Source organism: Photinus pyralis, unplaced genomic scaffold, assembly GCF_008802855.1.
Source record: "Photinus pyralis isolate 1611_PpyrPB1 unplaced genomic scaffold, Ppyr1.3 Ppyr1.4_LG5, whole genome shotgun sequence".
Taxonomy (NCBI): domain Eukaryota; kingdom Metazoa; phylum Arthropoda; class Insecta; order Coleoptera; family Lampyridae; genus Photinus; species Photinus pyralis.
Genome location: NW_022170596.1, coordinates 4,985,241 through 5,001,453, shown reverse-complemented (window position 1 = coordinate 5,001,453; position 16,213 = coordinate 4,985,241). Strand labels below are relative to the sequence as shown.

The 16,213-nt window shown below is 34.7% G+C and overlaps 1 protein-coding gene across 3 annotated transcripts in view; it reads left to right on the top strand.

Annotated features, from left to right (window-relative positions):
• The first annotated feature begins 2,326 nt into the window (after window positions 1-2,326).
• LOC116172689 (zinc finger protein interacting with ribonucleoprotein K-like) overlaps window positions 2,327-16,213 on the top strand; it is a 50,762-nt gene continuing 36,875 nt past the window's right edge. For all 3 annotated transcript variants that reach the window (XM_031489935.1, XM_031489938.1, XM_031489936.1), the window contains exon 1: window positions 2,327-2,483. The gene's annotated coding sequence lies outside the window, so the exon portion shown is untranslated. The remainder of the gene's footprint in view (window positions 2,484-16,213) is intronic.

Here is a 16,213-nt window from a genome sequence, read left to right as displayed (position 1 = left end):
ACTGCAGGAAAACCTAATTCGGGGTAGCCGGCAGAATGCTCGAAACTGATCTAAGGAAAATCCCATCTCTGCCACAGATGAAAAATTCACCTCAAACCAGGTTCGAACACTATAATGCCGGAAAGAGCATGCATTTCCCCTATTTCATAATTTACAAATATTACCTCTAAGATATATATTTGTTTATCGCGTTTTGAGAACATTTGTCATGAGCGTGCTGGAGTATATTCGAGTAGGCTTCAATCTCGTAACCGTGTTGGAATACCTATTCCAAAATTAGAAACATATAAAAGGTTTTTTATATATTGTGCACCAAAATTTTACAACCTACTCCCGGTTGAAGTGACCTCCCAAAAAACACTCGTTTTAAAAAAAAAATTAAAATCGTGGCTCTTTACTTTAAAAAGCATTGACATTTTATTTAAATAATTTAAATTTTTTCGTCTTCAAACATCATCATTATGATTAATTATCTGCAGTAGTTTATCTAGGAACAAACACACACAAGATTGTTTTTAATAGGCACATTTTTTTCTTTAAGTTGTATAGTCGTATGTAGATTAAAATCAATTTTTTAAATAATTTATTTTATTGTTCCTATAGGTAGTCGATTTCGAATCTTTAATACTGATTCATCAGACCTTAGCGTCGACTTGTTTTGCTGAATAATACAAATAATTGAAAAAGATAGACTTGAACATTTTTTTTAAATTTGACGAGGACATGTTACACATTAAAATCTCGAGTTGAGTTCGGAGTGGAAGTCGAAAATGGTGTAGCGTGTTGGTTTTGAGGTTATGTGTGTATAAAACCAACACGCTACACCATTTTCGACTTCCACTCCGAACTCAACTCGAGATTTTAATGTGTAATATGTCCTCGTCAAAGTTTTAAAAATGTTATTGCATAAAGTATACTTTCTAATATGGGATCCTGTCCACATCACTACTATAACTTCTGAAGGTAGCCTCCATACCACAACGTTAAGGAATTAAAGAATCCATAGCGCACTTTAAGTCTAATTTTATTTTATAGTAACAAAAAATTTTTTGTCAAATTGAATGTATTATTTTTATTTTTTCTTTCAGTTTTTTTGTGCGTTGGAAAAATAAACTTTCTTTCTTTCTTTAATTCCGTCAGCTATAAAGAAGGCGGTCTTCTGTATATGGAATGTAGTCTATAGTCACATTTTTGATTGGGTTGGGGTAAAGTCACTAGATATAGAAAGTACCGCAATTATCCGCCATTTTTGGGCAAATTTGCTGCCAACTTAAAAAAATTGACAAATAAAATCTGAATAGCTGTAATTTTTTATAACCTAACTTCATAGTACTGTCATGTTTTATAAAAATTGATAAAAATATATACAGATATCTCCAAACAGGTGGAACAATCCCTAACATTAAAGTTACTAGAATCTGGTAACTTCCGCCATTTTTGGGAAAAAATCATACGTTCTCTCTCCAACACACGAGCCCAATGGATTGCGGTACTTTCTATATTTAGTGACTTTAGGTTGGGGAACACGTAAAATTCCAAAAAATCCACAAAAATTAACCATACAGTTTGCAACACGACTGCCCAAAATCAACAGATCTTTTTCGCGGCCACTAGAGGTGAATTATGGGTACGGACACGAAAATATACGTGGAAATTATGTAGTATTTATTCAGAAGAGCGGTACCGAAAATATTCACAACTTATTGACAACGCGAACAATTAATTAATTCATATTGGCACCAGCCGCCTTATGTTACAGTGGTAAATAATTAACGGGGCCTCTATAAATTGGTAAAGACTAATTAAAGTTTTGATGTAACTATTTAGTGGATCATTTCACTCCAATAACTGCATATGCGCACATAAAATGCTTTTCGGTAAGGAGAGTATGTCGTGTAAATTTCGAATACATTCAATTTATGTGAAAGAAATCTTATTCCAAGCATTTTTATGTGTAAACTGTGTAAAATTGACAAAAGTTCCTCGCTTTTTGGGCAGATTTTTTTACCTTGTTTTCTTTTCCTCGTTTAGATGTCTTGTACTGCATGTAAACTTATATTTAGAATACTGTAAATACAATACACAGTAAATGTATAATTGAAAAGATTAAGATTAAGATCATATTTTCAGACTCGTGTAAAATATCATGCATCTACTAATTATACTTCAAGTGCGCTTCTTAATACAAAAATGCAATATCTATTCACGCTAATGTCTCTTCATACAAAAGTTCACGGCAGGGAACAACGAATGCTATAGGGTAATCAGGTAATCACAATCTTAAGAAGTTATACAAGAGCAACTCATGATTCAGTCGCACGGTATCTTTCGAATGAAAACCAACGAAAAACGCGCACGCTTAAATTAGGCACCCAAAAATTCCAACGGTACTAATCATTATATCTTGTATTTAATTATTATATCCGTGTTGTGGGCATTCTTCTTTTTTACTCAGGAATAAAAAACAATACTACAACTAACAGGTAACCTTTTTTTCATTTTTATCTTATTTAGCTAATTAACTAACGCACCAAATATTTCCTGGTTTTTTTATTAGACTGGTTGTTCAAATGTACAACCACGCATACGGAGTAATTAAAGAATTTTGGATTACTTTTCAATTTATTTGAAAATCACTTGAAATCCTAAGACATAGACACTACAAAAGTTTTGGGTGTTAATGTTGACAGTCAATTTTCTATACAAAAGCGCGTTTCAAGACGCACTGATTCATTAATGTAATGAGTAGCACACTTAGTTTAATGGCCATTTTGCTTATGCCTTTTAATCCTTTTAGCTTGATGTTGCGTGTGGGCCTTGATATTACTTGCTCTTCAATGTAACTATTAGTACATATCAGCAGACGAAGAGGTTCCGCTGTGGCTTATGCAAGACCTGTTGAAATTTTTCTTGCCACCCATAAATTTCGCTTCCATTGTAAAATTATTTTATTTAAAGATATTACATTTCGAAATTGAACAAATTGAAAAGGAAATAAAGCGTTGTTAAAACGAAAGTTCTAAATTATTTCTAATTCGGCGTGACATAACGAATTAATTAGGTTTGGTGTTAGAAATTGATCCGATTTCGAGTAACTGTCGATACGCTTAGGACTCTCAAAGAATTCACGAATACCGCAGCGATATTCTTGTTTACCTTTTTGGTAAACGATTTATTCGGATTTTTGGTAGGTAATTACCAATCACTCAAAGCGTAAAATTGTCTCTAAAACTTATTTTCGTTGTTAGCAGTTTCTATATATGGTCTGATGATGCCTTCTTCTAATGATAAGTTGCATTATGCGAATATTCTTAGATTAAATCACCTGAAATTGTCGACAACTCGTCTGTTAAATTTAATTCCAAGACCTACTTCAGAAGAATTGGTAAAATATGTAAATGAACTGTAGAAATTATGGAAATACTACCGCGCGCTAAGTATTCCCATAAAAATGTACCTAGTCTACTTAATCCCAAATCGAGGACCTACCTACTTTCTTTTTCTGCACCTCAACGAGACAACCAATTATTTTCTGTCGACAGTGATTTTATCGATGAATTTACCGAAACGCTGGCTGCATCGATTGTATTTACTAAAAGCAAGTCATTGTCGCCCAGCAGTAATAGATGCAATATTATACTATTCCTTATCATAAACTACAATCGAAAGCACCGTAGCATTACGCGTAACACAAATTGCTACTTGTGACAATCTATAACAAATGCGATTTGTTTGTAACACCTCTTCCGTTAGTTGTTTAATGGCATCCCAATTTGGAAGATACCTACAGATAGCCACACACAGAACGATTTACGTGGGCAAGTTTAGACTTGAACACATACACTGAACAGTGACCACAAGCCCTACACCATGCCCTACACTTACTCGTATATCATTTCTGTCAACGTGAACTTCCCGCTGTGTTGTTTTGTGAGATGGATGACGTTTTCCCAGTAGCTTTATTTGTGCTACAAAAAAAAGTTACAAAGAAACCTATGAAGTAAACAAGAATATTATTCGCACATCAATGAATTGAAATTTGCACCCAAAAACTAGCATGACTATCTTCGTATGGATGAATTGAAGCTTTTGTTGATAGTAACACCATTTATTAAAACGCAGATATACTGTTATTCGACGAAAGATTAACGGCCACCTTTCACGTCTTCGCAACAACAACAATATTATTATATTATTCCATAAACATGTAACGCGATGTACAGGGTACTCCGGAAAGATTATTTGAAGGCGAGTTTTACTTCTAGAACTAGCAGTGTGGGAATTTCGGGAAGTTCTTTCGAAGCCTTGAAAGACACTTATGTTCTAAAGGCCAAGTCTCTTTTCAACTGTAAAAAAACATCCTACAAATTTGTTCATGGTTTAAATTCCCATGGGTCGACCTCTTCAGGTATTTAAAATTGACTTTCAGCATAAAGCTTTTGTATCTTTTGTATTGGCTGGTAAAATTGACTGTTCGTTGAAAGTGAATCTCGAAAGAAGTCTGACAATTTAAATCCGGAACAAACTGAGCTTCAGGTTACTCCTCGGGTTACTCGAACTTTAATAGTTGATCTTTTGTTTACTCATTGTATTAATTGAACAATGTTCCGCAGCGCAGTAGGGAAATGTCACGAAAAATTACCATTATCATTTTATTAATTGTCTTTACTTTTTTACTGGTTGCCGTCTAATGTAAAATCTATTATTAACATCCCGTATACAAAAGAGTGCACAATTTTGATTCACAAACTCGTTTTTAATCGTCTAACCGCTCCAAATAAAAACACAATGAGAGTTCTGAATCTGGAACCACGACGCTTTCGTGGTAACAATTTATTTAAAACTAACTACTTTAATCCGACTGTGCAATGATCCACAAATATTCACGTACGTATTAAGAAAGTAATATATTCGCACTGTATTTACGGTCGAATCTAAATCAGCCGTCAGTTAATTTCCACTACACGACGAAGCTCCAATAAATTGATAACGCACCCGCGGCAATCATTTCGTCGAAACGGCTGTACAGTTTGCAGTTTGCCTTTAAAATCTTCTGCGGCATTTGCAAGAATATTCCAATATGACAATCAATTTTTAATTTACGCACGGATAGCTCAATAATAAAATTATCAAATCCCTAGCGGAAGTTTGGCCTCATCTCCTCTGTAAATCTGAATTTCAAAATCTAAGTTCATAAAAAGTAATACAAAGAGAACAACATTCCAAGTATCTCGTGATCACGTCCATGCCAAACTTGATTCTCATCGAACTATTTTATCTTTACCAAATAATGACACGTAATTTCTTCTGTTTCAAAATGTACAAACCCCTACTCTATGCCATGCAGAATTTTAATACAACAAAAGGGCAATTCACATTATCGCTCACGTTACGGTCAGATCACGGCCCGGTCAATTATTCTATCGGCCGAATTCGTGCGCTATTGGATACGCGCCTACCCAACGATTTGCTCTCGGTCTCGTCAAAATATCCGCAGCGAGAAAGACCGCGGTCAAAAATCATAGCGTACCGTGACCTGACCTGATGTGAATATTCCTATTTAAATAGCATGTCACATTATTTTGAGCGGAGCTGGAGCAGAGCGTGACCTGAGCTATAGTGTGAATTGGCCTTAAAGGAAATGGTATTATTGAAATTAAATGCAAAATTGTCAATCAATGAAATAAAATAACCAAAATCCATTGCGTGGATTGAATTATTATCAATAAATACCATACAAAATTTGTTTCTGCAAATAATTTTCACAGGTCAATTCCTTTAGGAATATTAAAATTACTTCAAACCAAATTTCTAAAAATGATCGACTACTGCTTTTTGAGATGGTACCTGAATATAAATTTTTGAATTACCATGTATATAAAAATTGCCAATACCAAACTTTACAGTGTATAAGTATACTTTTCATTCTGTAATTTACATTTAAACGAAGTATAGCGCGCTTTTCGATTTCGCGGTGTAAATGAGACGGGTGTGCATTCATTCAAGAAATAGGCGTAAAGCAGGCAAGCAAGCTTGACGTATTTATATGTGACGTTCAATTTGTTTATATGCTAAAAACGCTAAATATCGTTTCAAATCCAACAACAATAAATTCAACGGGTAGAAACAATTTTCAACGCCATCGGCCAGTTTAGAAGAGAGACGTGCTTACGAAGAAAGCAGCCATTTTTGCATAAAACGCTCTTGTTGTTCGTTGTCAGCACGTATTTAAAAGTGTAATTCAGGTAACGTATCGATTTTGATGGGATATTTAAAATTAGCGCTTTATCTGCGAACAATGTTCCCAATTTTTCTTGTCATAAATCTACCCAAATTAAGTTTTGGATACACCGATACCACATAATTTATTTACCACACGATACAGGTCTTTATATAAGCAAACCAAAAAATTTAAGTTTTATACAACGAGTTAGTAACCTAAGGAGCAACTGCAAGCCAACGAGTTAGTAAGAAAAATCAACCTCACATTTTATATGAATAAAAAAGTTCAAATTAGCTACAATAATTGACGTGGGTAATCATTTCTCCTTTAAAATTGACTGAAGCAAAGGAAATGTATATTTGAGAGTCACCAGCATAAACAAAAGCGATCGTATCCATCTATTATATGTCGATGATTCTAATCCACGGAAAGTGGAATAGGTAGGTGTAGGTATCGTAATTAAATGAATTCTTGAATTCGATAAAATGAAATGAATATAAGGGAAATTTAATTATTAGATCAGCGCTAAAGTTTCGTATTCAATTAAAAGAAATATTAGCTTCCTTCACATTTTATTACAACCGCGCCAGCTAGATTATATAAGGCGCCTAGCCTGAAAAATGAAATTTTCTCGCCTTATCTTCTTTCACGTCCTAATACGGGCAAGAAAAAGTAAGTTGCTCCTTGTATAGGATAGTTAGTATAGATGTGGTCGCGACCGATGAAAGCACATTTTCCCCGCACAAAATCAGTAGTAATTCGGCAAGAAAGTGATTAATCCAACAAACATTTTGTCGTTCTGGCAAAGAGTACCCATACTCTTTGGTTCTGGTCTTGGATCTGTACTACACCGTGTAAGAAAGAATCCATAACGAAAAAGCTTAAATTGGAGGATTAGTAGTGGTACCGACGGACAGGTGGACAAAGTGCGGACAGTAGCTTTCATTTTCCTTTTGGAAAATGCGCTAAAAAGTAAATTATTTAGATGGTTTTATGATAGAAGACAAAATAACTAGTGAGTTTATTAGCAACTTTATTAATACCGCGGAGATTTTTCAATCTGCCTGGTTTCTATCCCTTTTTTCGTGTCTTACCGTTAGTCAAGTTCCGCACTCGTTAATAATTTTGCCGATGATCCGAACACTTACACTTCCTGATGTGTTTCACGAATGTCGCCCTCCTTAAAGACATCATTATTTAGTTCTACATTATAGGGATTATTTAACCACGACGCTGCGGTTTTCGTAAATCTTGCAGTTCGTAGTGGGGCATGAATATTAAATAACGCCAGAGAGCTATCTGCCATTAAATCAGCTCAATTTGTTATGATATTATTTATGTGATACATATTTCTCCACAGACTTGCTATTAAATGCCCGCTAAATTTTATATACATAGTTGTAAAATTGCAACTCAAAGCTCGTGGTTTGAAACATTGTGTCCATTATTTGTACGTATAAAATCAAATAAAGTAAGTGCTGTTGCTGTGTGAACCGTCTTGTTGTCTAGTATGATCCCCAAAAATACATGTCACGCAGAATATTATAACCAACACTTAAAGAAATAAATGAGACCGTAGTTCCATTACTCCTCACTGAAAATAACTTCAGAAGACCTCAAAAACTAGATTTACAAACAAAATTTAATTTCACAAACAATTTTTCCCAAATTACACGAGACCCTAAATTTACTGGGTTCATAAACACACGTGACAAAATTCTTAAAAAAAATAGGTACAAATCCTTTAAATCAAAAATTACACCCTACATTTGCCCAATACTACCTAAATTAAATCTATCTGCACCCAATTCAATGTTCATCAAATTCCACAGGCGAAATAAAAAACAATTCAATTGAAATAAAGGTATTAATTGCGCATTTTGATCTAATAATGGTCTACATTCACTTTAAATCACAGATGAACCATTCATAGCGCAATCGCGGTCTTTTTGAAAAACAAAATATAAATAAGCAAACTGAAATTATGCACGGTATCACAGCAATATATTTATTTATATCGCACAGCTATCATATTATGTCGATTTTCAGAATCCCCGGTAATTAAACTTTCAATTTGCATCACATTCAAATTATGAAGAAAAAATTCAGGGGATAAACTTCCTGTAAAAATGGGAATATTAGTATTATGTTATTGTGGCAAAGAATGCAAGTGAAAACTATCCGATGAAAAACCGTATTATCTCTTTTTTACCTAGGGTTACCTGTAATAATTGTACGTGTCTATTCAAGCAGTATTGTATAGCTATTCAATCAACGAATTTGTGCCACGCCATTTCAAAATAATTCACTTGTGCACAACAATTCACCTTCTCGCCATAATTTGGTCGATGAGACAGAGTTTGAATGTATTCTTTCTTGCTGGTTCACAAAGTACCAATAGCAAATGATGTGTCGAATTTATTGTATAACTTTTTTGCCTCACAAATCATAAAACTGTTCTCTAGTAGTGCGCAATGGAATATTAAACTATGATTAGGTAACAATGGAACACACTTCAATTGACGTTTAACATAATCTGCCTTTCAAGTTACCTACTCTTCTTCTCGGCTACCTACCCGAACGGAACCATTCTTGTGGACATAACATAAGAAAACAATACGTTTTAATTGTATTGTCCACCTATTAAGGTAGTTCACAGTAAGTATGACAAGGCGGAAACGTATCGGAGTAGGACCGTGACGTCTCATTATTTCCTTCATGGTTTTGTGCTTTGTGGAAACAATAGTTTTTTTTATACAATGACGTACGGAAGAAGTCGGTAAAGAGACCCACTTCAAAGGACATTCGCCAGGAAAATTTGTAGTAATGTAGGTATAGGCATAGTGTACTTTACACTAAGGTATAGGGATGGATAGGGAATGTGTACGAACCACTTGCCGGCTTTAGTAATACTTTAAACACAAAAATTAATTTTTAGATTTCTATGTACAGGGTGTGTCAACAATTGCTCGGATTAACTTAATACCTTGAAGATAAGATTTTTCCATAGAGTCCTTTTGTATTATATTATCATGGTATTATATGATTGAATATTCTCCACATTTTAAAAATATTTGGAATTATACAGGGTGCGGCCACAAAGTAGGGTGCCCAAATGGTACATTTTTTTAAATAGAACCCCCTGCAGTATTTGAACGCATTTTTGAATTCTACGTGTAACTGTAAGTCTTCTTTTATTATATGATTAATATCCGAAAAGCTAGATAATTCGATTTTTAAGAAAAAATTGGGCCTTTGCAAGCGTCAGTATATATTGTCAAAATTATTACTTAAATTTTGATTCCAGGTTTTATATCTTTTATCCTGAGTTAAGTAAACTTCAAATAAATACATCTACTATGAAACATTAAAAATATAGCTTACAGGGTGGTTTTTTTTGGTAGGTCCAAAGTTACAAAACTTCATATTAAAAAATCTCACTTTTTTTAAATGGAACACCCTGTATATTTTTCTGGAATCTTTTAGCTCCTCCAAAAACCTTCAACTTTTGATAATAATGTCCTATACCTATCTCTGATAGTTTTCGAAATATCTTAGTGTTCCTGGTTTTTATATTCTAATCTCTAATCAGCAGTGACTAGCGTAGATCCCACCCGCACATCTGCGCATGCCTGATCCTGCCCTTTTATGTCTAAGAATATGTGAGAGTACAGACCGATCGACATCATCGTAATTTTGTTCGATTCGGATTCCCGGTGCTTCAAACCGTGTATTTCGGTTAAAGAAGTGTGTGTTGAGGGGGGGGGGGGTCATTTTGTACCCTAATTCAATAAATACCTCTCTTACTAACAAAGACTGATCTTGTGATAAGCATAGTTTACCAGGATTTTCGAAATGCGCTAGGCTAGATCATTTACCTAAATCAGCAGCTACAGGTTCATGGTGTTCCAAAGATCGGATGTGGCCTTGATAAGTGGATGAAATTGTGTCTGGAGTGGATTAGAGCAGAAAGCATTATTCCGGGATTAATTGTCAAGGTCATCATATCAAGATAGCGAGGTGGAAATATTTGTCCTGTTTTTTTCAACAACCCCGCAACATTTCGTAAAATAGTTATTGTTTTGTTTCTATCGCCAATCGGAATACCATTAATAGAACGAGAGTCTCCAGGAGTGTATCCCCGGTAGATCCGTCGTATGTTCCGAGACGGAACAGTTTACAAAAGGACCAGTGTAGCGAATTTTCTAGAGCGAATCAACAAGGCGCCATCAAGTCGGAAAAGGATTTCTTTGCATGAAATTGATATGTCGTAGAAAATTTATGTTTGTTGTTTGTAATTTGAATTGTGCTTAATCTTACTCTTAAAATCGACCGCCGAAGTGAAAATATAGTAAAACGTAATTTTGCTATCTTGATTAAAGTACTTTGTACATTGATTGCATTTTACAAGTACCATAGAGTTAATTGTATAGGGAGTTACCTACCATTTAATCTCTAAAATTTCACTTTAGTAAGTCTATTAAATGGGCTTGATATTTGTGAGGCCGAAGATTTAGTTCAATGATCTCAAAATTTTCTAGAAAGCTCACTTTGATTTTGTATTTAAAAACAGCTAGTGATTAAGAAATAAATTTTTCACAATAATAATAAAAATAAAAATTTTTTATGCAGCAAGGATGAGTTTTTTAGATGAAACTATTGTCAGAGGCACACATACATATGTCTACTGCTGTCATTAAATTGAAACATGTCGTTGAGATGAAAAATCGCAGCTCCTGGTGCTTTAAACGAATTCTCTGCGTCTCATCTATTTCGGACTTCATGGCAGCACTTACGTTTGGGTGTCTTAATCTCTGCGATGACCAACGTTATCCTCAAGAAAATTCTCTTTGTTCCTCAAATACCAGATCGGATACAATTACAATACAATGATCTTTCCAAGGGTGCAGATAGAAGTGGTTCTACCCTAACCTTTAAACATCAAGAAATATTTTGGTGATTAATAATATGGTGTTGATACAAACAGTATAATAGATAATAGACTGGTCCAGCCCAGTGTGTATTATCTTTGCTCCCATTTCGACGTGGAAAGCTCTAAATCACATCGATTTATCATTCTTAAAGCTTTCGCAGACATTTGTAAAAGAACAATTACAACAGTTTCCTATAAATAGAGGAACTGGTTTCTTGACTAGTGCGAAATTCCTCGTCTAACTTTGTATTGTGTTTACACGTTGCCAGCATGTAACAATAATAATTAATTATACCTTGCTGATTTATGCAAACACAAATGATTGACATATGATCACCATTCTCTCCAATTAATTTATTTAATTATTGTGCCTTATAGGATAGAAATATAAATACAGATTTCTTCTAGAATAACTTAATTGTTTATGCTAACGTGGTGACGGTGGTATGATATTCGGATACAGGTTAATAGTACGGTGTCAATATTCTGTTACCAATTAAATTAGATTTATAAACCTTCCACCTGAATATGTCAAGTGTAACAGGCCACTTATACAAGTGAATGGGAGATGTCCTGTACACCCATCCAATTTAATTGACTGCACTTTCTGCGCGATGTCTGGTCGATTTTTCTTATTACTCAAATCGGAACTGGCACGTTCGGTATTAAAAGTTTAATTTGATTTCATATTCCGTAGGTTGTCTCTGTTACACAAATTTGGGTAGTGAATCGGAATGTTGATCTAAATTCCAAAATTGTGAAAAGTTCAATGTGGGTACAACTTGCCCATAAAATATGTACATTTGATTGTTTGCATGCTACGTTTTGTTTCATTTTTGTTGTAATTACGACTTATACCAAGCATGAGAATAATTTTCCCGTTAAGTGAAGGTAGTAAATAGAGATTTTATGATCCAAACGTGATACAGATATGAGATAGTGTACAACAGACTATGTGGAGGATTATTTACACTTGCCTCGTAATGACACCTGTTGTACTGTATATGATTATATGAACTTAATGCCACCGCATTGTTTCCTAACAATTCAACAATTTGTTACAACTCTACCCGCATACGATCGTCTAATTGGACGGACGGCAGTATTCATTACAATAAGGTGCTCCATTCATACTATAACGTTCGATCAAAAACATGTTCCAGAAATATGCACAAAATTCTCGAAGTTTTCGATTTGAAAATATGTAGGCGCTTGTAACGAGAAATATATATCACAAGATTATATATTGTAACGGATGTTACAAATTTACTTTTTCTCCTACTTCTTCTGGTTGATTAAATTGGGGGTGGTTCCTATTGCGTAAGTATATTAATATGCTTCGGCTGCTCGTCAGTTAATAACCCTCTCCTCGCCTCAAGGTTAATCGGTCCATTCTTTTTCGAAATATCGTGCTAACCGACAGACGGACAGGCACCGCAAAATTATAAACTCGCTAGGAGCTCGTTAATAAAGCGAACGGCGATGCGTAAATAGGTTAAGAATGTCTAGGCATGACTCGAAAATTTAACAAACAATTGGTGTCCACCAAATACTGTCTTAATGTAAATCGCAAGTAGGTAGTTACAATTGTCTTTACATTATAATATATAAAGTTATATCGTTGAGTTACAATGGCTCTGACGCTAGTTTAAAATCTACAAGGGCAAGCTACGATAAAGCAATTTGACAATGAGGCGAGACTACTACGCAGATAATTGTTATAAATACTTTGATTGTTTAACACCAGGAGTAATCGATGAACTTTCGTGGATGCTTCGATGTGAGCTGATGGTCCGGTTCCGCGCCCCAAAACTTGGATGTAGTTGGCCGCACACGGACCGACCAAAATATATGCGTGGCTTCTCGTTGATTCGATATGAGAATGAAATTGGCTTTGCAGGGACCGGTCACGGAATAGATGTGCGGTATTTTGTTGTGAAAATTCTAAATATCTAGTTCTCAAAAATTGTGGTGGAATTTTCTTCTGGATGCTACTACGGTTCTAGAGATGATATTTGATTATCGGTATAATTTTCGTTTGTCCAGGTATCGCCCGCCGCTTGAAATGGCACGGTTCGAAACCGCAAGACAACTGGCACAGGTTCGGCATCTGAGGCTTAACTTTCGAACGCTTTTCACTTATATTTATATGTACCTTCACTTTATTTACTGTACTCCTAAGTGCTTCTCCGCACTATGGCGAATCGTTTATAAACTGGTGACTATTTTACCATTTTTAGTAAATTCGACTTCGGTACTGAACAGACGAACGACTTCATCCTTCTTTGTTATTGTTGTACAATGACTCATACTTAATTACCTCATTCCGAATATACATATGTAAAGCAGTATTTATGATCCTACTATATGTACATGTGAAATAAAATAGCATTTCTAACCGTGATGATTACTTTATATTTCTAATTCCCTTTTAGCTTTCTCGCGGTTAAATAATAAAATACCAACTTGGGTAATTATAATTAAAATAGATGTTTCCTTGCTTACATTCATACCTGTAATGATCTTAGGGGTCCCCCAATCCGACACTGAAAATGTAGACTTACCCGATTCTTACAGTTGGCAACTGGAAAATACTACGAGCAGAGTCACCTAACTTTCAAGTTGAAACGACAGACGATTCGCGGTATTTTTGAAACTCGGTAGCAGTCGGTCCGAATGAACTCCTAGGTTCTGTAATCGGTTTTTTTATGGGTTGGTACGTAGAACATAGTCGGGAGGGGAATTGAATAAAATGCAGAATTTTCTACCTAAGAAAAGACAAGAACAAATAAATATATTACGCACAGAACTAGGCAATAACAGAGAAACCTTGTACGTAACAAAAACCCCGGCACAACTACATGAAATAAGTCATCTACGACAGTAAAATCCAAAAAGAGAAAAATGCACAAATAAAACATCTCAAAATGAGGTAATCGAATCAAGTAAATTCATAAAAAACCCACACGAGACATCATAAATGCAAGTGGAAAACATGATAAATGAATTTAGTACAAAAATACATTAAAACCATGTATTACCAATAAATTGAGATAAAACAACTTGTAAAATGATAAATTGCTTGTACATAAGAAAACATCAAAATGGCGTGGCTCTACTCAAGCCTCAGTAAACATAAAAGGAAAGGTATTTACATGTACAGTAGTCTAATACAAATTACTATTTTTAGCGCATTTCCACAAAAAAAATGCGCTATTGTGGCCATTTGCTCGATCGTTGAGGCGATACTAGTTCTTTATCTTAAGAGCTATTGTTCTACTTTTTTCGCTATTGGGTTCGTTATGGTGTCGAGGCTTGCACCAAGGAAGGGATTTTTTTCTGCGTTTATTGCTAAAAAAGTTATTGTAAAAAAACCAAAAAACCCTTTTTTACATGTTCCATAATTTTACACTTTTACCGTTGATTAACGATCCTAGAGATCGTTTATAATTTTGTATTGCTGTTTGTCGTCTGTCTGTTGGTCTGTCCGTCTGTCCTTTGCCTGTCTGTCCCTCTATCTGTCCGTGTGAACGATAACTTTGTTTCGAAATGTCAGATAGTTTTTAGATCTCCGTTAGTTATGAACTGACTTGCATGAAATTCAATATGGGCATAGCTTCAGCCATATAATACGCAATGCCATAAGTTGAGTCGAATCGATTCCAAATTCACAGTGCCCTTTTCGCATCTCGACCATTTATAAACCGAATCGCAAACTTTTTTATTTATTATTATTTGAATGAAATTTGATACATAGGCACTTGGAATGAAGTTGAACTTTTTATTTATGGAAGAATTTAAACGAAATTTGATACTCTAAGTGCCTATGTATAACAAAAACAGGGCCTACCTTGCAACTCTTCTCGGCGGTTCACAAGGCTGTCTTTCTGTCGCGACTAACATATAGAGCCGCGAAATATTTAAATGAATTAACATTGCTATAAATTTCAGTTTTACACCAAATAATCAATAAAAAATAGTATATTAAGATACAAGTGTATAACCAAGTCTTTAAAGCACGCGCAACGAGTTTAAGGGCACGACGCAAAGCTTTAAAGACCAATTATACACGTGTATCTTGTAGTATTTTTTATTATACCTGCAGTATAATTTAAAAATAGGAAATATTATGAAATCATATTGACGTTATACTCGAATACATGTCTAATTAAGTGGGCTGGGTTTTCGTAATTTCACGATTGCCATGGAAATGTCACTTGACGTTTGCTTATAAAAATCATCGTCTTTGGAATAAAACGATTTGCGTTGAAAAAGATAGTACACCGCCCATTAAATCGCTTGTTGTAAAATCTAAACAAACGTTGGTAGGTGTAAAATCCCAATTCAGTAAAGCCTATTATAACTAAAGAATATTAAAAGTTGTTTCCATGGATGAATAGGAAGTTACTTACGAATACAGTCTTAAATGCATCAATAATGCTGGCATATATGAAGGAGATGTCAAAGGTATTTAAATCTTATATCTTTTGGTGCATTCATTCAAAACTTCACTTATTGCTGCGACTAAAAAGTGGAACAGATTTGGAAGCATACCCCAAATTGAGCGCGTTTGTGGAAGCTTCAACCAAAGGATAGGTACAAGCCAAAGCAATGTTTTGCATTTACAGAAAGCGACCTAAGAGGATTTTTTATTTCAACCCCAGATGACAGTTTCAAAAGTCATACTTGAAGTATCATTACCTAGCAACTTTAAAGCACGTGTGTTTTAAAGGCCTTTTTTCGTACGCATTTGAGTGTTTTAAACGGAGATTGTGATTCAGGTATAATAAAATTAGTACATTATATATCAAGGTAGAGAAGTCCACTATTATTGCCTGAGCACCGAGATTACATCTCGAGGCGCTTGCGCCGAGGGGTGTAAGGTGCGAAGGCAATAATAGACTTCTCTACCGTGGTATATATACTATTTTTTTCACTACTAGCACTTGAAATCCTCTAAATTAACATATTATATTATTGATAAGAGAGTTAACGGTTGGACAGAATTGTTTGTTTCTTAATTTAACATGTCAATCAAGTACGTGGAAGTACAAGTC